Source organism: Halichoerus grypus, chromosome 5 (genome assembly GCF_964656455.1).
Source record: "Halichoerus grypus chromosome 5, mHalGry1.hap1.1, whole genome shotgun sequence".
Classification (NCBI taxonomy): Eukaryota; Metazoa; Chordata; class Mammalia; order Carnivora; family Phocidae; genus Halichoerus; species Halichoerus grypus.
In genome coordinates this window covers 160167471-160195205 of record NC_135716.1, presented here as the reverse complement: position 1 = coordinate 160195205, position 27735 = coordinate 160167471, and the positions used below count along the sequence as shown (strand labels likewise).

At 40.9% G+C, this 27735-nt stretch overlaps 1 protein-coding gene across 2 annotated transcripts in view; it reads left to right on the top strand.

The window, feature by feature from the left end:
• THRAP3 (thyroid hormone receptor associated protein 3) overlaps positions 1 to 27735 on the top strand; it is a 74999-nt gene that overhangs the window by 4224 nt on the left and 43040 nt on the right. For both annotated transcript variants that reach the window (XM_036108085.2, XM_036108087.2), the window contains exon 2: positions 23886 to 23994. The gene's annotated coding sequence lies outside the window, so the exon portion shown is untranslated. The remainder of the gene's footprint in view (positions 1 to 23885; positions 23995 to 27735) is intronic.

Below are 27735 nucleotides of genomic sequence, written 5' to 3'. Positions count from 1 at the left end.
ATGCCTTTTAGCTGGCATGGGTGCAGTGTCCTCGTTTTTGTTCTGCCTGATTTGCTTTTTAGCATCTAGAATATCGTAACTGCATAGCTGGGCTTGTTTCAGAACATAGAAGGCCAAGGAAAGAGAAATTGTGAATGTTTAATTAGAAGACTTTTGGCTCTTGTCTTTAGGCATAAGGACCAAAGTTGTTTTTCTGTGTGTGTGTGTGTTTAATATGCCCTTTTTTTTTTTTTGAGGGATAATAACTCAAAAATTTTTTTAAAGATTTTCCTTATTTATTTGAGAGAGACAGATAGCTAGAGAGAGCAGCAGGCAGAGGGAGAGGGAGAAGCAGACTCCCGCTGAGCAAGGAGTTCGACGCGGGGCCCCATCCCAGGACCGTGGGATCATGACCCGAATGGAAGGCAGATGCTGAACCACCTGAGCCACCCAGGTGCCCCAATAACTCAGTTTTTTCCTTCTATTTTGATAATAAGGGCAGGATAAATAAAGAATTGCTAGAGGACATCAGAGAGGTGAGACTGCTTTCTAAAGTTACCCAGATTTCTTCATTCTAGGGCTCCATTACATCAGGGCTTCCCAGAAGATGGTCCCAGTGTGTCTAAAGGATGTGTCCTGCAGTCTTGACTAATAGCTTTGGCTATCAGACTATGGGCTATCAGAAAAAAACTTTAAAAATGGAGGAGATTGGGGCACCTAGGTGGCTCAGTCGTTAAGCGTCTGCCTTCAGCTCAGGTCATGATCTCAGGGTCCTGGAATCGAGCCCTGCATCGGGCTCCCTGCTCGGCGGGAAGCCTGCTTCTCTCTCTTCCACTCCCCCTGCTTGTGTTCCTGCTCCCACTATCTCTCTCTCTGTCAAGCAAATAAATAAAATCTTTAAAAAAATAAAAATTAAAAAAAAATGGGGGAGATTGAGGAAGTTGGTCAGATGCCAGAGTGGGGTTACCCACTAGAAAAAATTGGATAAATTTTTTAAGATAAATTCTTTTTTTTTTTTTAGAATATGTCTTTTTTTTTTTAAGATTTTATTTATTTATTTGACAGAGAGAGACACAGTGAGAGAGGGAACACAAGCAGGGGGAGTGGGAGAGGGAGAAGCAGGCTTCCCGCCGAGTGGAGAGCCCGATGTGGGGCTCGATCCCAGGACCCCAGGATCATGACCCGAGCCGAAGGCAGACGCTTAACGACTGAGCCACCCAGGTGCCCCTAAGATAAATTCTTGTTTCAGATATAATAAAGTGATGCTTTATGTAGTCTTAAATTTTTTTTTTTTAAAGATTTTATTTATTCATTTGAGACACAGAGATAGAGAGAGAGAGAAAGCTTGAGCAGGGAGAGAGGCAGAGGGAGAGGGAGAAGCAGGCTCCTTGCTGAGCCAGGAGCCCGATGTGGGGCTTGATCCCAGGACCCTGGGACCATGACCCGAGCCGAAGGCAGACGTTTAACCATCTGAGCCACCCAGGCGCCCCTAGTCTTAAATTTTTTTTAAGATTTTATTTATTCGAGAGTGAGAGAGCAAGAGAAAGAGCATGAGTGGGGGGAGGGGTGGAGGGAGAGGGAGAAACAGACTCCCTGCTGAGCAGGGAGCCCAACATGGGGCTTGATCCCAGGACCCTGGGATCATGACCTGAGCTGAAGGCAGACGCCCAGCCGACTGAGCCACCCGCGCATCCCTTGAACAGCACCTTTCTTGACACCCTATCTATAGGTATTCCTCTCATCAACCCCCCCCCCCCGCACATTATTACTCTGGGACATTATTTTTTTTTGTTTTTTAAGATTTTATTTATTTGAGAGAGAGATAGTGCTCCCAGAGGGAGGAGCAGAGGGAGGGGGACAAGCAGACTCCGTGCTGAATGTGGAGCCTGATGTGGGGCTCAACCTCACGCAGGACCCTGAGATCATGACCTGAGCTGAAATCAAGAGTTGGAGGCTCAACTGACTGAGCCACCCAGGGGCCCTTGTGGGACATTATTTTAATCCACTGTATCTTCACCTCTTTAGAGAGTAAAGCAGGGATTTGTTGATTCATTGCTGAGTCCCCACACCTACTATGTTCTATGTCACAAAGAAGGGGCTTAGTAAATACTGAAAGAAAGGATGAATTAATACGGGAAGAGATACGCTGAATGGTTGGCTGTCTCTGGAGGTGCTCCCGCTATTAAGTCCTGATTTACTCAGATTCTGTTAAGCTACCAGTTGAAAATGATTCGTATGGTGGTACGTGAGGAGATTGCAAAGGGGCAGGAAGGTACTTTCTGGAGTGATAGAAATATTCCATATATATATATTTTGAAGTTCAGCACGGGGCTTGAACTCAACGACCCTGAGATCAAGACCTGAGGTGAGATCAAGAGTCGGATGCTTAATCAACTGAGCCACCCAAGGTTCCCCTGAAATACTCCATATTTTGGTTGGAGTAGTGTTTCACAGTATATTTTGTCAAAACTGACCAAACTGTTCTTGTGTACATCTTTTGTAAGTGAATTATGAAGTTGATTTATAAAAATTTGTTGTCAAAAGTCATTCTCTAAAGAGATACTATAAAACTAAGGTAACTGTATAAGTAGGTTGTGATGATAATTGTTTTTCTTGAATTTTTAGTAAGTTTAGCCAAGTATGGATTAGGCAGGAGATTTTAAAATACCATTTGGAGTAAGGAGGGTGCCTCGGGATCTATTGAGGGAAGAGACTGAGCTGGCAGGACTCTGAGCAGCCCACTCCCATTTCAGTCAGAGCAGTTCTACAGTGATAATTTTTTACTTAGGGGTTCTGCTTACCATTTCATTTTTATTTATTTAAAGATTTTTCTTTAGAGAAATTTATGTATTTTATTTATTTATTTATTTATTTATTTTTTAAAAGATTTTATTTATTTGACAGAGACACAGCGAGAGAGGGAACACAAGCAGGGGGAGTGGGAGAGGGAGAAGCAGGCTTCCCGCGGAGCAGGGATCCCGATGCAAGGCTCAATCCCAGGCTCGATCCCAGGACTCCGGGATCGTGACCTGAGCAGAAGGCAGACGCTCAAAGACTGAACCACACAGGTGCCCCTATTTTACTTATTTTTAAAATTTCATTTGTCAGAGACAGAGTGCACATGCGCTGGCGGCAGAAACAGGGGGAGCAGCAGGCAGAGGGAGAAGCAGGCTCCCTGCCGAGCAAGAAATGTGGTGATCATGACCTGAGCTGAAGGCAGATGCTTAACTGACTGAGCCACCCAGGCGCCCCGTATTTTTTTTTTTTTTTTTTTTTAAGATTATTTATTTGAAAGGGGCGCCTGGGTGGCTCAGTCGTTAAGCGTCTGCCTTCGGCTCAGGTCATGATCCCAGGGTCCTGGGATCAAGCCCCATGTTGGGCTTCCTGCTCAGCAGGGATCCTGATTCTCCCTCTCCCACTCCCCCTGCTTGTGTTCCCTCTCTCACTGTGTCTCTCTGTCAGAAAAATAAAAAAATCTCTTAAAAAAAGAAGATTGAGAGAGGGAGGGAGGGCACAGAGGGGAAATGAGGGGGAGAAGCAGGCTCTCTGCTGAGCAGAGAGCTCAATGCAGGGCTCCATCCCAGGACCCTGAGATCATGCCCTGGGACACCCAAGTGCCCCCATCCCATATTTTTTATTTTAAGTAGGCTCCATGCCCATCGTGGGGCTTAAACTCACGACCCTGAGATTAAGTGTTGCCTGCGCTGCTGAGCTAGCCAGGTGCTCTGAAATTTATTTTTCAAGTAATCTCTAGGGGTGTCTGGGTGGCTCAGTTGGTTAAGCAATTGCCTTCGGCTCAGGTCATGATCCCAGGGTCCTGGGATCGAGCCCCGTGCTCAGCGGGGAGCCTGCTTCTCCCTCTGCCTGCTGCTCCCCCTGCTTGTGTTCTCTCTCTATGACAAATAAAAATAAAATCTTTTTTTTCTTAAGTATTTTTTTAAAGATTTATTTGTTTATTTGGGGGGAAGGAAGGACAGGAGGAGAGGAAGAGAGTCTCAAGCAGACTCTGCTGAGCGCAGAGCCCAGTGTGGGGCTTGATCTTACAACCCTGAGATCACGACCTGAGCTGAAACGAACAGATGCTTAACCGAGTGAGCCACCCAGGCGCCCCAAAAATAAAATCTTAAAAAAAAAAAGTAGTCTCTACACCCAGTGTGGGGCTCAAACTAACGACCGCAAGATCAAGAGTCACATGCTCTACTGACAGCCAGCCAGGCGCCCTTTTTTAAGATTTTATTTATTTGTCAGAGAGAGAGAGGAGCACAAGCGGGGGGAGCAGCAGGCAGAGGGAGAAGCAGGCTCCCTGCTGAGCAAGGAGCCCAATGCGCAGCTTGATCCCAGGACCCTGGGATCGTGGCCTGAGCTAAAGGCAGACACCCAACAAACTGAGCCACCCAGGCGTCCTGAATCTCTCTTCTTTTAGAGAAAGAAGCTTAATGACATTTTTTTAAAGATTTATTTATTAGAGTGTGAGCCCGCATGAGCAGGGATGGAGGGAAGGGAGAGAGAGACTCTTCAGTAGACTCCCCACTGAGCATGGGGCCCAAGGTGGGACTCATCTCGCGACCCTGAGATCATGACCTGAGCTGAAATCAAGAGTCAGAGGCTTAGGGCGCCTGGGTGGCTCAGTTGGTTAAGCGACTGCCTTCGGCTCAGGTCATGATCCTGGAGTCCCTGGATCGAGTCCCGCATCGGGCTCCCTGCTCGGCAGGGAGTCTGCTTCTCCCTCTGACCCTCCCCCCTCTCATTTGCTGTCTCTCTCATTCTCTCTCTCTCTCAAATAAATAAATAAAATCTTAAAAAAAAAAAAAAAAAAAGAGTCAGAGGCTTAACCAACTGAGCCACCCAGGCACTCCTGAAGTTTTTTTAATGAAAAAATTTTTAATATAGTTCATCCAAAGTGCCAGCTTCCTGATAAAACCTGATACCCACTCATTATTAATGAGTTGTGTATTTGCATACATGAACCATGAATGTAAGTGAAAGATAACACTGAGTTTCAAAGTTGCCAACTGAGTTATTGCTGTGGGTATTTGGAAATTAAGGTTTTGTGTGCTAGTCAAAAGTATACATAAACTGTAACATTATGTACAATATGTTATTCCAGGTAGAATTTTGACCTTGCCCTTCTCAGCTCATCTTATTCTGGTAACTAATCTGAGACCTGCCAACAAGAAATAGAGGGTACTTTCTGAGGAGAGGATCTTTAGTTTCCTTGTTGGGTATTAAATATCACAGCAAAGCTATAGGGATACAGGCTTTGTCTTCTAGATTGTTCATTCTCCTTCCTTTATTCCCTTTAATGAATAAGAAATTGTTCAAATATATAAATCCTGGATACACTTTTTTTTTTTTAAATTTTATTCATTTGACAGAGATGATAACCAGGGGGAGCAGCAGGCAGAGGGAGAGGGAGAAGCAGGAGAGCAGGGAGTCCGACGCGGGACTCAATCCCAGGACCCTGGGATCATGACCTGAGCTGAAGGCAGATGCTCAACGGACTGAGCCACCCGGGCGCCCCTGGATACACTTTTTGATGCTTGTCTCCTATCATAAAGCATTATGTGTCCAAACTTAGCTTTTCCTATAGTAACTCTTCAGTAATCTAGTTTCTTTTTGAAAGTATTACCTTTTCCTGTTGAAAATTTACTTTTTCGGGCACTTGGGTGGATCAGTCAGTTAAGTGTCCCACTTCTGATTTCAGCTCAGGTCATGATCTCGCGGTCGTGGGATCCAGCCTTGTGTTGGGCTTGCCATGCGCTGAGCATGGAGCCTGCTTGGGGTTCTGTCTCTCTCCCTTTGCCCCTCCCCGCTGCTCATGCGTGCTCTCACACATGCACAAGCTCTCTCTCTCTCTAAAAAACAAACCAAAAACAACTTCTTGGGGCGCCTGGCTGGTTCAGTCCATGGAGCATGCAGCTCTTATATCTCGGGGTTGTGAGTTTGAGCCCCACATTGGGTGTGGAGATTACTTAAAAAAAAAAAACTTAAAAAAAAAACCCACAACCTTTTCTTGACTAATATTTCTTGTTATAAGTTATGTAATATTAGTGTAGTTTTTTTTTTTTTCTCACTGAGCAGTCAGCACCTGAACTGCATCTAATATGGAGTTAGGTAAAATCCTAGGATTTAGCCTGATCTCTGCTTTCCATTGTACAGATATTTGTGTATCAGGTTAGTTTTTTGAAGATGATTCTGGAAACAGAATTATCTTTAAGGATTTGATTTGTTGTTTGGTGATTATGTAAACACATTGCTTGGGGAAAGAGCCTCTCCCTTCCAACTTTCTGGGTTTTTTTTCACCCAAACTGCCCTTTTAGAATACAGTGTGCTATGTGGTTTACATACATCAGTTCATTCAATTCTTATGATAGACTCTAAGATTAGTGAATCTACTTTTTAGATATGAGAAAATTTATTAAGATTATACATCTTGCTCAAGCCTGCACAGAAGTGGAGTCAGGATGCTAACCCAGGTTAGTCTTTTGTTTGCAAGGCTCTTGCTCTTTACCACTCTGCCTGTATTCAACAGGTTCCTTCATGTGCTTATCCTTCGATGTAGAGTTGTTTCTTTGATTTGACCCTAGGAGCATTGCTTTATGAATCCTATTTCAGTAAATCTAAATGTGTTTGACCAAGAAGCTTGAGAGGTCCGTGGGAATGCTAGTCCTCTTCTGTCACTATCCTAGAGAATCTTTTTCCCCGGGAGACTGGGAAAGGGAATCTAAAGGCAGCACAACCGCAGTGTTCAGCATCGTAAAACCTTTTTTTCATGCTTTAAAAAACATGCAATACAAAGACATCCAAAAATGCAATAATAATACAAGTAGTACCCATATATTTAGGAGGTCAATTTAATTTACGAAATAAGACTCTACTACCACAGTTGAATTTTCTAGGATTGTTTTCCCCTTCTCCCAACCATATTTCTTTTTTTGGTGTTTAAGATACGGGTTTTTCTAGACTTCTCTCTCTCTCTTTTTTTTTAAAGATTGTATTTATCTATTTGACAGAGAGACACAGCAAGAGAGGGGACACAAGCAGGGGGAGTGGGAGAGGGAGAAGCAGGCTTCCCGCCGAGCAGGGAGCCTGATGCGGGGCTCAATCCCAGGACCCTGGGACCATGACCTGAGCCAAAGGCAGACGCCCAACGACTGAGCCACCCAGGCACCCCTTTTCTAGACTTCTCTTAAATGTGTATGCTTTCCTAAACAAAATACGGTATCGTTTTTGTGTGGTTTTAAGCTTCGCATATGTTTAATACTGATTTATTTTGGTAACTTTTTCTGCTCAAGCTTGTGTTTGTGGGATTCATTTATGGTGTATGTGTTCTTCATGTTCACTGTTGTACAGTATTCACTGTATGAATATACAGTGATATATCACCTGTTTTTCTGTTGGTGCTCAGAGAGTACCACCAAAAATCCTTTTTTTTTTTTTTTTAAGATTTTACTTATTTATTTATTGAGAGTGAGAGAGAGCATGAGAGGGGGGAGGGTCGGAGGGAGAAGCAGACTCCCCGCTGAGCAGGGAGCCCAGTGTGGGACTCGATCCCAGGACTCTGGGATCGTGACCTGAGCTGAAGGCAGAAGGCTTAACTGACTGAGCCACCCAGGTGCCCCATTTTTTTTTTGAAGATTGATTTGTTTGAGAGAGTGCGTGTGCACCCCCATGTGGGGGAGGGGCTGAGAGAATCTAAGCAGACTCCCAGGTGAGTGCAGAGCCCTTCAAGTGGGGTCGATCTTACGACCCACCTGAGATCGTGACCTGAGCCGAAACCAAGAATTGGACGCTTAACCAACTGAGCCACCCAGGTGCTCTCAGAAATATTCTTGTATATATTTTCTCCTGGCTTGGGAGAGTTTCTCTAGGGTTTATGCCTAAAAGTGCAATTGCTGGGTCATAGGATGTGCATCTCTCTCTCTTTTTTTTTAAAGTAGGCTCTACTCCCAGTGTGGAGCTTGATCGAGAGTCTCATGCTGTACTGACTCTGATCAAAAGTCTCATGCTTTACCGACTCAGCCAGCCAGGTGTCCCAGGATGTGCATATCTTTAACTTCATTAGGATACTAGCAACAGTTATTTTCCTGAGAGATTATACCAGTTTATATTCCATTACAAACATTTCTGTTGCTACAAATCTTAACGACACGATATTGTTAGACTTTAAAATTTTTGTCATTTTTTTTTTTTTTTTAAGATTTTATTCGAGAGAGAGAGAGCATGAGCAAGGGAGAGGCAGAGGGAGAGGGAGAAGCAGGCTCCCAGCCGAGCCAGGAGCCAGACGTGGGGCTCGATCCCAGGACCCTGGGATCATGACCCGAGCCGAAGGCAGACGCTTAACCATCTGAGCCACCCAGGCGCCCCAATTTTTGTCATTCTTATGAGTATGAAATATTTTATTGTAGTTTTAGATGGCGTTTCTCTGATAGTGAAGATTAATCTTTTCCTATGTATATTAGCTGTATAGGTTTCCTCTTTCTTGAATTGCCTATTCATCCCCTTACCCCACTTTATTTGTAGCATTTATCATTTGACATACAATATATGGTTACTTGTTTCTGTGTTGCCTCACCATGAGGTCAGAGACTTTTTCCCTTTGTCATTGTGTATCTGTAGTGCTTAGGACAGTGCCTGGCATATGGTAGGTGTTCAGTAAATATTTAATGAGGTGATTTTTTTTTTTTTACCTAAACAATTGAATTTTTTAGTATTTTTATTTGTAGAAGTTTATATATAGTCTAGAGTCTGGATTTTAATCCTTTGATTATATGTTTTGCGAATATGTTCTAGTATGTGGGTCCATTTTGATTTTCTTTTTTTTTTTAATTTAAATTCAGTTAGCCAGCATATAGTACATCATTAGTTTCAGATGTAGTGTTCAAGAATCCATCAGTTGCTTATAATCCTTTTGATTTTCTTTTTTTTAAAAAAAAGATTTTATTGGGCGCCTGGGTGGCTCAGTCGTTAAGCGTCTGCCTTTGGCTCAGGTCATGGTCCCAGGGTCCTGGGATCGAGCCCCACATCGGGCTCCCTGCTCCGCGGGAAGCCTGCTTCTCCCTCTCCCACTCCCCCTGCTTGTGTTCCCTCTCTCGCTGTGTCTCTCTCTGTCAAATAAATAAATAAAATCTTTAAAAAAAAATAAAAAAGATTTTATTTATTTATTTGACAGAGAGAACATAAGCTCAAGCAGGGGGCGCGGCAGGCAGAGGAACAGGGAGAAGCAGGCTCCCCGCTGAGCAAGAAGACCGATGTGGGGCTCTATCCCAGGATCCTGGGATCATGACCTGAGCTGAAGGCACATGCTTATCTGACTGAGCCACCCAGGCACCCCTCGTTTTGATTTTCTAAAACAGACATTTATAAATCTCTACCTTTATGGTTTATAATTAGAATATTTTGTAATCCTTTTTCTTAAATTCATTTAGATTCCTATATTTTCTTCTTTTTTATAAAAATGTTTTTAAGAGAGTGTGAGAGTGTGGAGGGGGCGCAGAGGGAGAAGGAGAAAGCAGACTCCCCACAGAGCAGAGCCCGAAGCGGGGGGTTGATTTTATGACCCTGAGATCATGACCTGAGCCAAAATCAAGGGTCAGACGCTTAACTGACTGAGCCACCCAGGCACCCCGCCGTATTTTCTTCTAAAAGTTTCAAAGCTTTTCACATTTAATGTTTGTTATTTTTTTTTAATTTTATTTATTTATTTTCAGTCCACTTAGAGTTTATTTTGTCTGTGATGAGAGGTAGGGATCTAATTTTACTTTTTCCATGTGATTGGTTTTAGTGTGTTTTGTTTTTTTTTTTAAAGATTTTATCTATTGTTAAGTAATCTCTGCACCCAGTATGGAGCTTGAACTCATAACCCTGAGATCAAGGGTCACGTGCTCCACTGACTGAGCCAGCCAGGTGCCCCTTGTTTTAGTATTTCTTAATATTTTGAATCTCGGGGTGCCCGGGTGGCTCAGTCGGTTAAGCGGCTGCCTTCAGCTCAGGTCATGATCCCAGGGTCCTGGGATCGAGCCCCGCATCAGGCTCCCTGCTCAGTGGGAAGCCTGCTTCTCACTCTCCCACTCCCCCTGCTTGTGTTCCCTCTTTCGCGCTCTCTCTGTCAAATAAATAAAATCTTTAAAAAAAAAAATTTTTGAATCTCAAGTCCTGATTTGTTTTTTGGGTTGTGTATAGTGGCCTTTATACTTTTTTGCTAGGGCTTAAATCTTCTTAACTTTATGCATGAGAAATTGGAAGAATATTAATGTAATCTAAAACCAAATTTCCAAGAAATAAAAGGCAGGATTGCTAAATTAGGGATGGCATGAGTCATAAATCTATGGGAAAAACTCCACATTTACAAGAATCAGTTTGACACGTGCGCCTGGGTGGCTCAATTGGTTAAGCGTCCAACTTGATTTTGCTCAGGTCATGATGTCAGGGTTGTGAGATCAAGCCCTGTGTCACATGTTGGGCTCCCCACTCAGCGGGGAGTCTCAAGGAGATTTTTCCCTCTCCTTCTGCCCCTCCCCTGCGCTCTCTCTCAAATAAATCTTTAAAAAAAATCAGTTTGACAGATGATAAATTCTCTTAGTAATTATACCAGTTTTTATAGCAGCGTGTTTTCCTAGTTAAACTTAAGAATAATAGGACTGATTCTGGTGAGCTGTTACATTACCTATAAATGCTTTGGAATGAGATGCATTTTGTGAGGAACCTTCTGCTTAGGGGAATGGCTCAGTGGCCTTGGGAATTGGTATTTTGCGGGAAGAAAAAGCTTGAGCTTCCCTAAATGGTGTTTATAAATTGCTGTTGGGTTAATATTGACTACAAATTTATTTTCTAGAATTAGAACCAGAGAATATGGACATTTTGGGATAGGTTTCCAAAATTGGTAAGATTTTTTCTAACAGTAAGTTTAGATGAAAGTAAGTTAATTTGGTGGTATTCTAAGTAGTAGTTACTGACTTTCATGTCAAACCTAGTAACTACTCCTGATTTGTAATTTAAAAAAGGAAAAACAAGAAAAAAATCTCCAAAGGTGATTGTTTTAATGGATTTTCAGCATATGATAGATCTTCTTGTTTATGATACTCTGTCATGAAATTTGGTCTCTTTTCTGTTGCTTGTTTACAAATGAAAGCAAATGTGATTCATCTAAAAGTTGGTTGTCTTTGCCTAATGCTCTGGTTTAAATGGGTTGTTTATTAAATTACTATTTTGGATGAAATTTTTTTAATAAAGCTAAGCAGTTGTGGAAGATAGACTGAATGTACCATCTACTTTTCCAACTCTAAAATTAATAGTTTTTTGTTTACTGAAATTTCGTTTCAAATAGGCCTTTAGCGAATTAGATTTTTTTTTTAAAGATTTATTTATTTGAGAGAGCTTGAGAGGGGGGAGGATCAGAGGGAGAAGCATACTCCCCGCCGAGCAGGGAGCCTGATGTGGGACTCAATCCTGGGACTCCAGGATCATGACCTGAGCCGAAGGCAGTCGCTTAACCAACTGAGCCACCCAGGCGCGCCAAATTAGATTTATTCTTACTCAGCATCCCCTGTGGCTTCCAGTAGAGCATATTTTAGGATGACTTAGGAATGTTTGAGACTGATTTCATAAAGCATATTAAAGAAATTTTTTCCTTAGATAGCAAGTAAAATGGAAGAAAAGTGAGGAATCAGAGCCAATTGGATGAAGTTTGTGGCTTAAGGTTCTTTAGCAGGTAAATGATTAGCATGATGACATGAAAGAATTGGGACATTGATGGCCAAGGGCCGTTAGGTCTAGTTTTAGGTCACCTTCTTAGGTAAAACCTTTCCTTTTTCTGGGCTCAGTTTCCCTTCTGTAAACCTAGGGTTATGCTAGATATGATTTCTAGGAGTGTTTCCGTTCTTACTGCTCTGTGACTCCTCTAATTCTAGTCCTATTTGTCCAAAACAGAGAGCCTCCTGGGTAGTGTTTTTGCCGGTAGATTAGAGTGGATTGTGGTCTCTTAATCACAGGGCTCTCTGCTCTTTGAGTAAAGCCAGCTGTAGACTGCCTTGAGGCCGACACACCCTGTACAGGGCCTGATGGTAGCAAATTTTTCTCTATTCTAGCACTTCAAGTCACAATTATTTTTTCAAATGACTATTTCAGTGAGATTTAGAAATAGATCCATAAACATTATAAGTGTGGGCTGGTTGGAAGTTGTATTAACCAGGTTTTCAGCATAATGATATCAGAATAATGATAATATATACTGAGCAGAGATAAACTCCTGTGTTGTATTATAAGCACCTGGAAGAATACAGTTTCTGATTCATCTTTGTGCTTTCCATGGTACCCAGTGAAGGAAATTGAGAATGATTTATTTTTTTAAATTATTTTTATTTTTTTTTAAGATTTTATTTATTTGAGAGAGAAAATGAGAGCGAGCAAGCACGAGGTGGGGAGGGTCAAAGGGAGAAGCAGAGTCCCCGCTGAGCAGGGAGCCCGATGTGGGACTCGATCCTGGAACTCCAGGATCATGACCTGAGCTGAAGGCAGTCGCTTAACCAACTGAGCCACCCAGGTGCCCTAAAATTGTTATTTTTAAGTAATCTCTACACCCATTGTGGAGCTTGAACTCACAACCCCGAGATCAAGAGTTGTATGCTCCACCGACTGAGCCAACTAGGTGCTCCAAGAATTATTTATTACTGCTATTTGAGTGCTTGTTATATTACTAGGAACTGTACTAAAATTTAGATGTTTTCCTCATTTAAATATTATAGCAGCTTGTGAGGTAGTGTTACTCCTCTCATTTATAGATCAGGAAACGTAGGCTTAAAAAAGGAATGTTTTAAACTAATTTTTATGTGACTCCAGAGCCTATAATTTTTCTTGCCTCAATATGCTGCCTAGCAAAGACGTTATTCATAGGGTGTGCTCAGTGAGTGTTAACTGGGTGAAATAAAAATGTTTAAAAAAAGTTTAAGTACATTGTTTTGATCTTTATGATAGTATTTTTAGAGGAGGGGATTAGCTGGTCTTGATAGGCCAACTGAATAGCTTAATAGGACATCCTCAAGACACAGTAACATGTGCTTGGAGGTTGTGTTCCAAAATTAAAAATTAAATAAGGGAAGGAGACTGGAAGTTGGGGATAAGGAGGGTAGAAATTAGGAAGAACTCTTTTCATTGTCACTCTTGTACCATTTGACATTTTTATTACGTGTGTACTACTAAAAAGAAAACTAGGTAAGAATTAAACACTTGGCTCAGGCAGATAAAAGCTTAGTTAATATTTCAAGTTCCATGATTTTGTGCATGTTTTCCCCTTTTTTAAACCTGTACATATGCGACAAACGTGGATGAACCTTGAAGACATTATGCTAGGTAACATAAACTACATAAAAGACAAATCTTGTAGTCCACTTACCGTGAGATACCTAGAGCAGTCAAATTCATAGGGTAGAGTGGTGGTTGTGGGTGGGGGGTTACTGTTTTATGGGTACACAGTTTTAGTTTGGGAAGATGGAAAAGTTCTGGACATGGCTGGTGGTGATGGTTGTGTAACAGTGTGAATGTACTTAATGCCACGGAACTGAACGATACACTCATAAAGGTTAAAATAGTCCGTTTTGTTTATTTTTCCATAGTAAAAAAATACATAGCTGATACTCATTTGTTTGTCATTCAACAGACATATACCTAGACACTGGTGATACAAAAAGGAATTTGATTTGGTACTTGCCCTGAAATAGCCATTTAATCTAGTAATATTACACTAAGATTACATACTAGTGATTTTCAAGGAAATAGAGGTTTAAGTTTGTAGGAAATTGTAGCTTGTAAAAGTTCTGCAAGGTGATAAAAAGATGATAAACTCTGGGAAAGTAAACGATTTCCCGGCAGTCTTACCTGCTGGTTGATCCAGAGGATTCAGATGAGAATGTTATTTTGCCCCAAGGTACTTGTGCATAGCCTGAAAGCATGATTTTAAAAATTACCAATCTGGGTAGAAACTGTCAGGTGCATGGATGGCATATTGATCCCTCTCTCTCTTTTGTAAATTGAGAACCTGGGCGCCAGAATAGTGCTGTCATTTAAGCGTCAGACTCATTCAGCCTGGAATCAAGTTTAGGCTTGGGTTTGTTGCCAGAGTGTACAGCTTCCTTAAGAGGTTCTCAAGCTGTATGAGTGTCTTACATTCTGAGTCTACCATAAAGACAAATTCTGAATTCTCAGGAGAAAGATAGTAATTGTTTAATGACCATGTGATTACCCATACTAGCTGGTGGAATCTTGTCTTTTAACTCTGTGATTTTGACATTGGCCTGATTAATATTTATTGAGTGCTAAATATGTGCTAGTAAGTATTGTTTCACGTACTTCACATACATATTAACTCATTCAATTTTAATAACAGCTCTGTGTAGTGGGAATCAGTTTTACAGATGAGACAGTGGGATTTATTTTTTTATTAAGTTTTTTTTTTTTTTTTTTTTTGACAGAGGGAGACACAGCGAGAGAGGGAACACAAGCAGGGGGAGTGGGAGAGGGAGAAGCAGGCTTCCCGCTGAGCAGGGAGCCCGATGTGGGGCTCGATCCCAGGACCCTGGGATCGTGACCTGAGCCGAAGGCAGACGCTTAACGACTGAGCCACCCAGGTGCCCCGACAGTGGAATTTAATAAAGTAACTTACCACAGGTGTCAAAACTACTAGTTGGTGGTGCTGGGAATCAAAGGTAGTCTGCCTTTAGAGCATGTGTTGTTTCGTACTACTAATTGGGCCAGTGCTTTGGAAATTGTTTTGGGATGATTGATTACTAATTTTGTCTTACTGTAATTTGTTGGATTAAAAAATGAGTTTCTACCATTTGAGACCTACAGGTTTGAGAATTACTGCCCATTAAGGGTTTATTCTTATATGGCCATTTGCACTAAATGCCTTTGTTAAGCAAATGGTGTAGAACCAGAGTTGGCAGACTTTTTCTCTATAGGTCCAGATAATACTTTAGGCTTTGGGGGCCAAGAGGCAAAACTGAGGATATTATATAGGTACTTAAATAACAAAAAAGAAAATGTATTTAAAAATTTATTTTTATTTTTATCTTTTTAAGTAATCTCTACACCCAGTGTGGGGCTTGAACTCACTACCCTGAGATTAAGGGTCACATGCTCTACTGATTGAGCCAGCCAGGCGGCCCAACAAAACAAATATTTTATTGGCAGAATTCAAACTGTAATAGTTGAATACAGTTTTTGTAAGGCAGGTGTGTTACAAGAGTGGAATTCACTTTGGGAGATAACATTTCACATCACTGGGGTTCAGAGTTAGCTTTACCTATCAAAATGGATGGCAAATGTTCATCTGTTAATGCTGAAATCTGTAGTGAGATTGCACATTTGTCATCTTTGAAAATGTCTTTACACAGACAGGTACTGCCAGATATTAATACTAATCCATGAGCATATGATTTTTTTGAGCATATGGTTTATTTGAGCACATTCATCACTTGGAAGGCATTTATAGAATTCTGTTAGATTCATTTCTTGATATTTGCCTTTTTGGGTACCATTACACTGCAGAGTAATCGTTTCCAATGGAAGATTAGATGGAAGTTTTGTGGTTTTTTTTTTAGATTTTATTTTTAAGTAATCTCCACACCCAGCGTGGGGCTCAAACTCACAACCCCAAGATCAAGAGCCACACACTGACCTGACTGAGCCAGCCAGCCACCCCTAGATGGAAGCATCTCAGTTGCACAGCTAGATGGATTTTGAAAGATGGAGATTTACTTTGCACTTCGATTAAGATTGGAAATATGCTGGAAGTGTAGTTTGAATTAAGAAAATAGGTCTTTAGGGGCGCCTGGGTGGCTCAGATGGTTGGGCGTCTGCCTTCGGCTCAGGTCATGATCCCAGGGTCCTGGGATCGAGTCCCGCATCGGGCTCTCTGCTCCCTGGGAGCCTGCTTCTCCCTCTGCATCTCTCTCTCTCTCTCTCTCATGAATAAATAAATAAAATCTTAAAAAAAAAGAAAAGAAAAGAAAATAGGTCTTTAAAAGTTTTGTGTGAACAGAGATATCATTGTGTTAGCTTTGATAGTACAGGAAGTGAATAAAGTGACTTGACGTTACCTGAGGTTCAGTGTTTACTGTTGTTCAAGTTAATTTGCCATAATCTATATTTCCCATAAAAATACTATTTTTTTATAAAGATTTTATTTATTTGACAGAGACACAGCGAGAGAGGGAACACAAGCCGGGGTAGTGGGAGAGGGAGAAGCAGGCTTCCCATGGAGCAGGGAGCCCGATGCGGGGCTTGAACCCAGGACCCTGGGATCATGACCTGAGCCGAAGGCAGACGCTTAACGACTGAGCCACCCAGGTGCCCCATAAAAATACTATTTTGCCTTATAATTTTTTATTGAATTCATTAAGAAACATTATCAAATCTGCACCAAGCTAATTTCCAAAGCCTTTCAGTATTCAGTAATAAGGTTTAAGTGTGGTTCTTTAGAAAAATTTTAGATTAAAAAAATATCGCAATAAAATTTTGCTGCGAAGCCATTGAACTGCTGTTTGGTAGTGCAAATCAGGATCCACCTTCTATTTCTTTCTTTCTTTTTTTTAAAAAAAGATTTTATTTATTTATTTGACAGAGACACAGCAAGAGAGGGAACACAAGCAGGGGTCGTGGGGAAGGGAGAAGCAGACTTCCCTTGGAGCTGAGAGCCCGAAGCGGGGCTCGATCTCAGGACCCTGGGATCATGACCTGAGCCAAAGGCAAGACAATGACTGAGCCACCCAGGCGCCCCTCACCTTCTATTTCTGACAAAAATTCACAGAAGTGACCATGGTTAAGTCTACAAAAGTGAATTGACAGTGAATGAGGGGGACTTTTGATAATACTGGCTCAACATGTGATTAAAAGTTCTTTGTAGAGTACCTGCTGATGAATAGTACAGTGAATAACCATATGTTTGAAACACCTTACATTTTCACAAAGCCCTGTAAATTTGTCCAATTAAGTCCTTTCTTCTTTACGTATTTTTTACCACCACCATTTGCCACACATCTCAGCAGATTCAGGGTCAGGTTGTATTAGTGTTCTCTCACACGTCTTTGAAAGATTCTCACCTCTAGTTGTTCCATATAGACTATTCATAGAGGCTAACTCTCCAGTCACTTCAAAACCAGCATTGACTTCTGCACTAAACAGCTACACACTGTCTATATTATCTGTTGAATCAAGAGGCAACGGTGGTGAAAATCATTCCCTTCCCCTTTTAACAAATACTCAGTTGTTGAGCAGTTTCAGATTTACAGAAGATCTGAGAAAATAGTACAGAGTGTTCCCATGTATACCTCATGCCCATTTCCCCTGTTAACAAATTAGTATGGTACATTGGTCCTAGCTAATGAACCAGTGTTGATGCATTCTTGTTAACTAAAGTCCTTACTTTATGCACATTTTCTTAATTTTTACCTAATTCCCCCTTTCTGTTCCAGGATCCTATCTAGGATATACATTTAGTAGTTACGTCTCCTTAGACTCCTCTTGGCTGTGACACCTTTTCAGACTTTTCCTATTTTTGGTGACTTTGACAGTTTTGAGGAGTGCTGGTTAGATACTTTGTAGAATGTCCCTCAGTTGAGATTTTTCTCATGGTTAGACTGGTGTTACGGATTTTAGTGAGAAAGACCACAGAAGTAAGGTATCATTTCCTTCACATCATATCAAGGAATACATGTTACCAACATGATTTGTTGTTGATGTTAATTTTGATCACCTGGCTAGGTTTCTCTGGTGTAAATTATTCCCTCCCCTCCATACTGTACTTTTTGGAAGGAAATCACGAGGCTCGCTCTACTCCACTTACGGAATGGAGAGCTATGTTCCACCTTCTGGAGGGTGGAATATATACATAAATTATTTGGAATTCTGTGGCATGGGAAATTGGTCTCTTCTCATCCATTATCAGTATAGATTCATAGATACTTTATACTTTGAGTTATCCATTACTTCATTTTGTTCAATTTTTTTTTTAAAATTTTGGCTCTTGAACACTTTCAGTTGGACAGAAATGTCCTTTTGACATACTCCCTTCATTGTGGTGGTTTTTGTATGTTCGTTTGTTGCACTTTCTTCCTTCCTGGCACTACAAGATATTCCAGGCTTATCCAGTGTATTGCTGGCCTCAGCCCTAGAGTCAGTCATTTCTCCAAGGAGCTTTGGTTTCTTTTATTGGAGAATATTATTAGAAATCAAGGTGTGGGTGCTAGGTGTGCTTATTGCTACTGGAATGTTACTGTGTATAGGTCTTCTCAGCTGACAGAGCAAGGAAATAATGTGTGTGATTACATACAGGAAATAGGTGTATAATAACACATTTTATATACATACAGAAATATCTGTAAATATTTCTGATGTATCTGTGTGTATCCATTTGTATCTGTATTAAGCTAAACGGGAGCTTATACTGGTATCTCCACTTCTAATCCAGTACCACCTGGATCATTCTAGCCTTTCTGTCTTGTTTGTGGCCTCCCACTCCCAGCAGTGAGAAATTTGGCTCACACCATCTGCCATCCATTTATTAATTCCAGTATACATATGTAATGGTTTCAGAATATGTTATCCCATACCCCCATGGGAAACAACTTCAACATCTAGAATACAGTGATTATATGCAGTTCCTTTTGCTGTTTTCCCTGTTTCACTCATTTCCATAGTTACTTAGGTCAACTCCTTTCTCCTCTACCTGCCTTATTTTTTTTTTTAAAGAGAGAGAGAGAGAGACAGCACAGTGCACAAGTTGGAGGGGCAAAGGGAGAGGGAGAGAGAATCTCAAGCAGACTCCCTTCTGAGCACAGATCCCCATGCAGGTTTGATGCGGGCTTGATCTCATGACCCTGAGAACACGACCTGAGCTGAGACCCAAGAGTCCGATGCATCCGATGCTTACCTGACTACGCCACTCAGGCATCCCTGCCTTATTTTTTAATTGACTACTGTTGTTGCTCCCATTGTCCTCAACTTTTCCAGTCGAAAGGCTAATTTTTTTTTTTTTTAAAGGTTTTATTTATTTGACACAGACACAGTGGGAGAGGGAGAAGCAGGCTCCCTGCCGAGCAGGGAGCCCGATGCGAGGCTCGATCCCAGGACCCTGGGATCATGACCTGAGCCGAAGGCAGATGCTTAACGACTGAGCCACCCAGGCGCCCCAAAAGACTAATAGTCTTAAGATGATTTTCTCTGGACACATTTCTTTGGCTGCCACAAACATGATTTAATCAACTCACTGTAAATAAATGGCTTTCCCTGTTTTCACTAACAGATGAACCACTCAGAAACTTACTTTGGTTGTAGCTTCATTTGTATTTTTGTGAAGATTTTGTTAGGATGAGATACTGTTTTAAATTTCCTAATTTTCTAACAAATGGTGTTAGATACGAATATTGTGATGAGTGCTTAGTTTGGTAGCGTCGACATACATTGTATCCTTGGCACAGTTAGGTGTTTTTCATAATAGAATTTTTCCATCTAAATCATTAACAAAATAATCCACACTCCACACTGTCCCTTAAATGGGTAATGTTCAAAGTCCGCTTTTGTCTTGTTTTACCATATGGTGATATACTGGTAATTTAAAACTAATAAAATGACAGAATGCACGGTACTTGAACAACTGAGCTGTAACCGCAGCACTGCGATCTGTAGCAGCACAAAGTGGTGAGACCACATGCGATCTCGTTTGCAGCTACTCCACTCCGCTGTTGTGTGAAAGCAGCTAGCTGCAAACGAAGGGACACGGCTGTGTTCCAGTAAAACTACTGATAGATGTTGAAGTTGGAATTTCATAGAATTCTCACACATCCTGAAATACTCCTGATTTTTTTCATCCATTTAAAGATGTAGGAACAGGGGCGTCTGGGTGGCTCAGTTGTTAAGCGTCTGCCTTTGGCTCAGGTCGTGATCCTGGGGTCCTGGGATCGAGCCCCGCATCGGGCTCCCTGCTCAGCGGGAAGCCTGCTTCTCCCTCTCCCACTTCCCCTGCTTGTGTTCCCTCTCTCACTGTGTCTCTCTGTCAAATAAATAAATAAAATCTTAAAAAAATAAATAAATAAATAAAAATGTAGAAACAATTAGCTCATGGGTGGTGAAAAAAGAAAAAATAGGTTGGGCTAGATTTGGCCTGTGTGCATCATTTGATGACCCCTGAATGTAGAAGGCCCCGTATTCACCACCCATATTGGAAGTATCTTTCTCTCCAAAGCCACTTGTAGTAATTTCACCAGCCTTGGATTCAGTCTCAGTTCCTGCCGATGCCACAGAAGGGGCTTAGAAGAGACGTTGCACGGTTTTCTGTGGTAAAACACTAAAGGTTTATTTGCCCAGCTGTCATAATCTCCTCAATTCCTAGTAATTTTTTTTTTCGACAGGAGGTAGCTAAGGTTAAATTTTGTTAGTTTTTTTTTTTTTTTTAAGGTTTGATTTATTTTTTTGACAGACAGCGAGAGAGGGAACACAAGTAGGGGGAGTGGGAGAGAGAGAAGCAGGCTTCCCACCGAGCAGGGAGCCCGATGTGGGGCTCGATCCCAGTGGGATCATGACCTGAGCCGAAGGCAGCTGCTTAACCGACTAAGCCACCCAGGCGCCCCTCCTTTTATTTTTTTTTATTTTATTATTTTTTTTTAAATTTTTTTATTGTTATGTTAATCCCCATACATTACATCATTAGTTTTAGCTTTTATTTTTTTTTAAAGATTTTATTTGAGAGCCAGAGAGCGCACGCTGGAGGAGGAGCAGAGGGAGGGGAACAATCAGACTGTGCTGAGTGCGGAGCCTGACTTGAGCTTGATCTCAGGACCCTAAGATCATGACTTGAGCAGAAACAGAGTCAGATGCTTAACTGACTGAACCACCCAGGCACCCCTAAATTTTATTTGGTGGGTATTTTAATTTAACGTGAATAGAAGACACTGCTCTTTTGTTCACTTCTATTGGTCTCTTGCTTTTGATGCTAGGAGCAAATTAGTCTTATACAAGCAAGTTACGCTTGGTGGTTTAAAGGACTAGCTTTGAACTCAGATTCATAGGAACAGGCAAGGTCATCCTTGTGTTTTCCTCATGTTCTTTATCTCAGTAACTAAGATTACTGTGGGTGCCTGAGGTGAGATGAGGAAAAAAAATCAAGTCTTTAAGGGGGTACAAATACTGTGGTCCTAGAATATTAGTGTTTACCTTCTGTTTGGATTTAGGAACTAAGTTGTTACTTAAGGTCTGGTAGTGTTTGGAACATGGGAGTATTCTGAGGTACACTCTGGTCTAAGCCACTCCTGTCCTTTACCTGGATTATTATAGGCGATATCTACTAATTTCTTCTGACCTTGTCCTATTGAAATCTGTTCTACATTCAGCAGCCAAAATGATCCTTCTAAAACATAATTCTGGTCATGTTACTCTTCTACTGAAAACTTTCCATTGGCTGCCCACATTACCCAGAAGAAAACCAAAGTCCTTAAATGGCTTGTAAGGCCCTGTTTGTTCACCCATGTCTTTGTACCCCTGTCTTCCCCCTAGAATATAAGCTCCGGGAATGAAGAGATACTTAAATTGTCAAACCACCATTGCCTAGAATAGTGCCTGGCAATGTGGTAGGTACTTAATAAATTTTTTGTTGAATAAGTGGACAATTAGGGAAATTGTGTAGAGGGGAAAAGCTATATTGTTGGCAGTGCCATGGTATCTTGTTAATAATTTGGTATTTGACCAAGGGAAAAGTATGCTTGTGGACTGTCCAGATGACACAGGCAGGACAAGTTGGGGAGGGTGCATAAAAATGGGTGGCAGGGATGACTCAGGGCTTTAGGTGTCTCCTTACTGTCACAGAATAACTGAGGGCTAGATCCTCAGATTTGCTTCTTCATCCATTGTTAACAATGGAAGATTGAAGATTTGTTGGGGTGATAAAATTCTTGCTGGTGTCCAAGAGGAGGTTACTTAATAGGAAGAAAACATGATGGGGGGCGCCTGGGTGGCTCAGTCGGTAAACGTCTGCCTTCGGCTCAGGTCATGATCCCAGCGTCCTGGGATCGAGCCCCGCATTGGGCTCCCTGCTCTGTGGGAACACTGCTTCTCCCTCTCCAGCTCCCCCTGCTTGTGTTCCCTCTCTCGCTATGTCTCTCTCTGTCAAATAAATAAAATCTTAAAAAAAAAAAAAAGAAAACATGATGGGGTAGTGAAATGGAAAGGTGTGTGTGTGTTTGCTAGCTCTCTGGTTAGAATCTTAAGGATGGGTGTATTAGTAGAATAGTCGTTTCTTTCATTCAGAGCATTGTAGAGTAAGCGGTTCTCAGTCCTGGAGACTTCCCTCCACCTGACTGATGTGAGCCCCTGTGCCTCTGCAGTTAGAAACAAGGAGAAGTTTTGGCTGATGTAACCTAAGATACGTTCTAAAAATAAGTGGCAAGAATATATGGAAAAATACTTTGCAGGAAAGTTTTTGAAAGTGCTATATTACTGTTTATCAGCTAAGTAGATGTGAACACTGTCATTAATTTGGTAAAGGGGCTGACTGAATACTGATGTTATCTGGATAAAATAGTCTTTTTTTAAAAAAATATTTTATTTATTTATTTGACAGACAGTGAGAAGAGGGAACACAAGCAGGGGGAGTGGAAGAGGGAGAAGCAGGCTTTCTGCGGAGCAGGGAGCCCGATGCGAGGCTCGATCCCAGGACCCTGGGATCATGACCTGAGCTGAAGGCAGACACTTAACTACTGAGCCACCCAGGCGCCCCTTGATAAAATAGTCTTGTTAGTTTTAAGAGTAGGTTTTTATTGCCTCTTCCTAGTGTTAATTACCTGATTACCTTTGGTATAGGTCAAGATTTTATTGCTTGGGTTTTCAGTTTACTCAGCAAACATGTATCACTGTTTAGGTATACAGAGTTTGCAGTCCTTTGAGGGAAATTGACATTAATGGATATAATGAGATGAGTGTAAGGAGAGACATGTCTAGGGTAACACCAAGAAGCAGTACCGAACTCAGCCTGTGTGCACCAGGGACAGCTTGCTGGGGGAGGAGGTGTTTAGGCTGAGGGTTCACATGTACCAAGAGACCATAGCTTAAGCAAATATATTCCTTTCTTTTCCTGGCTAGGTAGGCAGGGTTCAGCTATGTGCAAACCACAGATTTCAGAGAAAGCTAAGGTGGGTATCTTTAGTTGAGTGAATGCTGAATAAATAAGTGAAAAAAAGAGTTTAAGACTGCATCTTCAGATTATTTGAATCTTGGGTGCTTTCTTACTCTATAGCAATATGGATGAATGGTAAGCTTTAATAAGCTAGGAGTAAGGGACATTACATACTTGCTGATCTTGGAACTTTGTTTTCCTATTTGTTTTGGATAATACTACATAGCTTTGATGTATGGCTATGTTAGTAATGTGTAGATCTGAGAATATTTAAATAACTGGATCAGAAGGTTTATTTTGTGCTTTGAGGGATGAGGATGGGAAGTTGTTTTAATTTGAAATGTGTTAAATTCAGTTCGGCATATCTCCGTTACATTTTTTTGTTTCAGGTATGTGATTCTTCTGAAGTAATTGTCCAGGTTAAATTATGGAATTCGTGAATTAGTCTTGCATAATGCAAAGCGTAGCACCTGAAATATTGCCAGTGAGAGTATCAGGTTTTAAGAGGAAGGTTTTAGTTGCCATTCTGCAGCCTTACTGTATGTAGGGGGTTGGATGGATAAAAACGTGTGTGAGACACAAGACCCTCAGGCGAGTATGCTTTGAGAGAGAAGCCTGTGTCCACCTGGAGTAAAGTTGAGGGTTAAAGTAGAGTTTTTGCTTAGAGATTTCAAGCATCTGTATTTCACGATACAATCTGCAAGGTTTGGGTAGTTGTCTTATCCCTGCTTGTTTCCTCTCTTTCCAGAATTGTATCCTGACTTTGTAAATTGGAGAAGGCCGTGACACTGCCAGTGTTCTTTTGCGGATAGTGTCTGTTTGGGATCCGGTGCAAGTGGAATCATTGTTCAGATAAGGTAAATGCATGGTGCTAAAAGGAACTAATAATAACTTCATGGGCTTATAAAACCAGCCTTATGTTAAGAGTTGCTTATCTAGAAGATTCCTTAATAGAAGTTCTGGGTTCTTATTAAGCAGTGTTTATTTTTCAGCTTAATAAACTGAAACAAGATGATAAAGTAGCTCTGCTCTCCTCTCTGATTCTTTTTTTTTTTTTTAATTTTTTTATTGTTAAGTTAATCCCCATACATTACATCATTAGTTTTAGATATAGTGTTCCATGATTCGTTGTTTGTGCATAACACCCAGTGCTCCATGCAGAACGTGCCCTCCTCAATACCCATCACCAGGCTAACCCATCCTCCCAACCCCCTCCCCTCTAGAACCCTCAGTTTGTTTTTCAGAGTCCATCGTCTCTCATGGTTCGTCTACCCCTCCGATTCCCCCCCCTTCATTCTTCCCCTCCTGCTACATTCTTCTTCTTCTTTTTTTCTTTCTTAACATATATTGCATTATTTGTTTCAGTCCTCTCTGATTCTATTGTAAGTTGTAGAATCAACAGTTAACCTTTTTTATTTTAACTAACTTAATAACACGTTTATTCATTAGGAAGTATTGAAAGATCATCCATAAACTTGACGTACATATAATCATTGTTAATATTTTGGTGAATAGTCTCTCTTCATGCATGTGTTACTTGGATATGTGGTGTGTGTTTAATCAAAATCTGGGCTGGACTTTCTTGTCTCACCTGGTTCTTGTTAACATTCCCCATTTGCATTTTTAAATGACTCATGGCATTTCATCATGGATGTGCCATGTAATTTAAAATTATCTAACTGGTTCTTTTTTGGTAGACATTTAGGCTCTTCTGCATTTTTCCCTGTCTGATAACTATGTGATAGACGTGAATACACTTATGTATACATTTGATTTTCCCTCAGTATATTTTCTTAACTTTAAAAAGCATTTTATATATTTATTGTATTTTTTTGTTTTACTTAATGCATGTGTAAAAATCCTAGTTTCTAGAAGCAATCATTGCCAACTCTACTGTTTCTTTTGCTATTGCTTCTACATAATAAGCTTATTTTGCTACTTAGTGATTTTCTGGTTTTTGGTATTATCTGTTAATTTCCCACCTTGGATGGTAGTGGTTTCTGGTAGAATTCCCTGACCACCTCACACATTCACATTTATTGTCACTCTGGTTATAATGTAATTTTGGTTAGAGCAGTATTCATTGTAGGAGGTTTATGGTTGTGTATAACTTACAGCCAAATCATTTTACATGCTATGGTTAATTTCCTGTTTTGCATAGCTTTTTATTTTCTCTGTTGTTAGTATCTTTTTTTTGGTCTGTTTTGCTTAATTTCTATTTCTCATCAGTAATTAATCTTTAAACTCTACCCAGAAGTGTAAATCTTTCTCAATATTTTATTTTTTATTTTATTTATTTATTTTTAAAGATTTTATTTACTTGACAGAGATAGCGAGAGAAGGAACACAAGCATGGGGGAGCTGGAGAGGGAGAAGCAGGCTCCCTGCTGAGCAGGGAGCCCAGACACCCAGGCTCCCCACTTCTCAATATTTTAAACATTTTAGGCATATTACAAGTTTTATCTTTCTGGAGATACCTTCTGATCTCCATTTTGGATGTTCTCTAGGTAGCTGCCTAGCTGTCATGCTTGCTATCTCAACATCATCATCCTCATGACTTTTCCCATGTCTCTTGTGCTGGATCCCATTATCTTTTTCCCATATCCTTTCCTTCTTGATTGAATCTCTTGTTTTGGAAGAGTACCTTTCTCCATTGGCTTCTTGAGAAAAGGGTACACAGGTGGTAAATTGTTTATGTCTAAAAATGCCTTTATTCTACTTTCATGTTGATTTTTAGTTTGGCTGGGTATAGAAGTCTAGTTTGGACATAGTTTTCCTTCAGAATTTTGAAGATACTGCTCTATTGCCCTTTGGCTTTCACTGTTCATGAGATGTTAGTTACCTTTGACCTATGAAACTTTAGAACTTCTCTTTCCCAGCATTCTGAAATTTTATAATGATGTTTTTCGTGTGGCTGTTTTCATCTAATGTGCTGGTAACTTAATGGACTGAAAGTTAATGTCCCTCAGTTCTGGGAAATTTTCTGGAATTATGTCCTTGATTTTTCTCTCCTTTATTTTCTCTGTTCTTTTTGTGGAATTGTTAATTGGATTTTGAATCTTTTGAACTGATCCTGTAAATTTATCTTTTTTTCTGTTGTTTTCATCTCTGTTCACTTTGTGGGAGATTTCTTTGATTGCATTTTTTTTTAAAGATTTTATTTATTTATTTGACAGAGAGAGAGAGAGAGAGACAGCGAGAGAGGGAACCACAAGCAGGAGGAGTGGGAGCGGGAGAAGCAGGCTTCCCGCTGAGCTGGGAGCCTGATGTGGGGCTCGATCCCAGGACCCTTAATGACTGAGCCACCCAGGCGCCCCCCCTTGATTGCATTTTCTAGACTGTTGTTTTTTTCCACTTACGTTCATATAATATTTTTTTTTTCATATTCATCAACTTTTTTTTTTTTAAGATTTTATTTATTTATTTGAGAGAGAGAGGGAGAGCACAGAGCAAAAGTTGAGAGGGAGAAGCAGACTCCCTGCTGAGCAGAGGGCCTGATGTGGGACTTGATCCTAGGACCCTGGGATCATGACCTGAGCTGAAAGCAGATGCTTAACCAACTGAGCCACCTAGGCACCCCATCAACTTTTTTAAGTAATCTCCACCCAGCACGGGGCTTGAACTCATGACTCCCAAGATCAAGAGTCACATGCTCTACTGACTGAGCCAGCCAGGTGCCCCCATGTTCATCAACATTTTTATTTACTCCATTCATATAACTCTGAACAGCCACAGTCCCTATAAGAATATAGTTATGCTCTTCATATGTATGCAGAAACTTGTGCCTTCTGTGGCTGCCAGGACAAACTGGCAGTACTTAAGTTTTCTTCCAATTGCTGTAGATTACAAAGCCCTTCCTTCCCACCTCTCATGAAGGCTTTTCAATTTACTGACATCATGGATGATAAGATTTATTTATTTATGTTATTGTGGTAAGAACATTTAAGATGAGATCTGTCCTCTTAACAAATTTTTTTTTTTTTTTTAAAGATTTTATTTATTTATTTGAGAGAGAGAATGAGAGAGAGCATGAGAGGGGGGAGGGTCAGAGGGAGAAGCAGACTCCCCGCTGAGCAGGGAGCCCGATGCGGGACTCGATCCCAGGACTCCAGGATCATGACCTGAGCCGAAGGCTGTTGCTTAACCAACTGAGCCACCCAGGCACCCTGTCCTCTTAACAAATTTTTAAGTGTATATAATTGTTGACTATAGATAGAGCATTGTACAACAGATCTCTAAAGCTTATTCATCTTATTTAACTGAAACTTGATGCACTTGATTAATAACTGCCCATTTCTGCCTACTCCCAGCCGCGTGACAACCACCATTCCACTCTGAATCTATGAATCTGTGAGATTTGATGCCTCATAGAAGTGGATCATGCAGTATTTGCCTTTTTGTGACTGGCTTATTTCACTTAGCATCAGGTCTTCCAGATTCATTAGTGTTGTTGCATGTTACAGAATTCTTTTTTTTTTAAGGCTGAATAGTAGTCCATTGTATGTATATTCCACATTTTCTTTATCCATTCTTCTGTTGATGGACATTTAGGTTCTTTCCACATCTTGGCTATTGTGAATAGTGCTGCAATGAACATG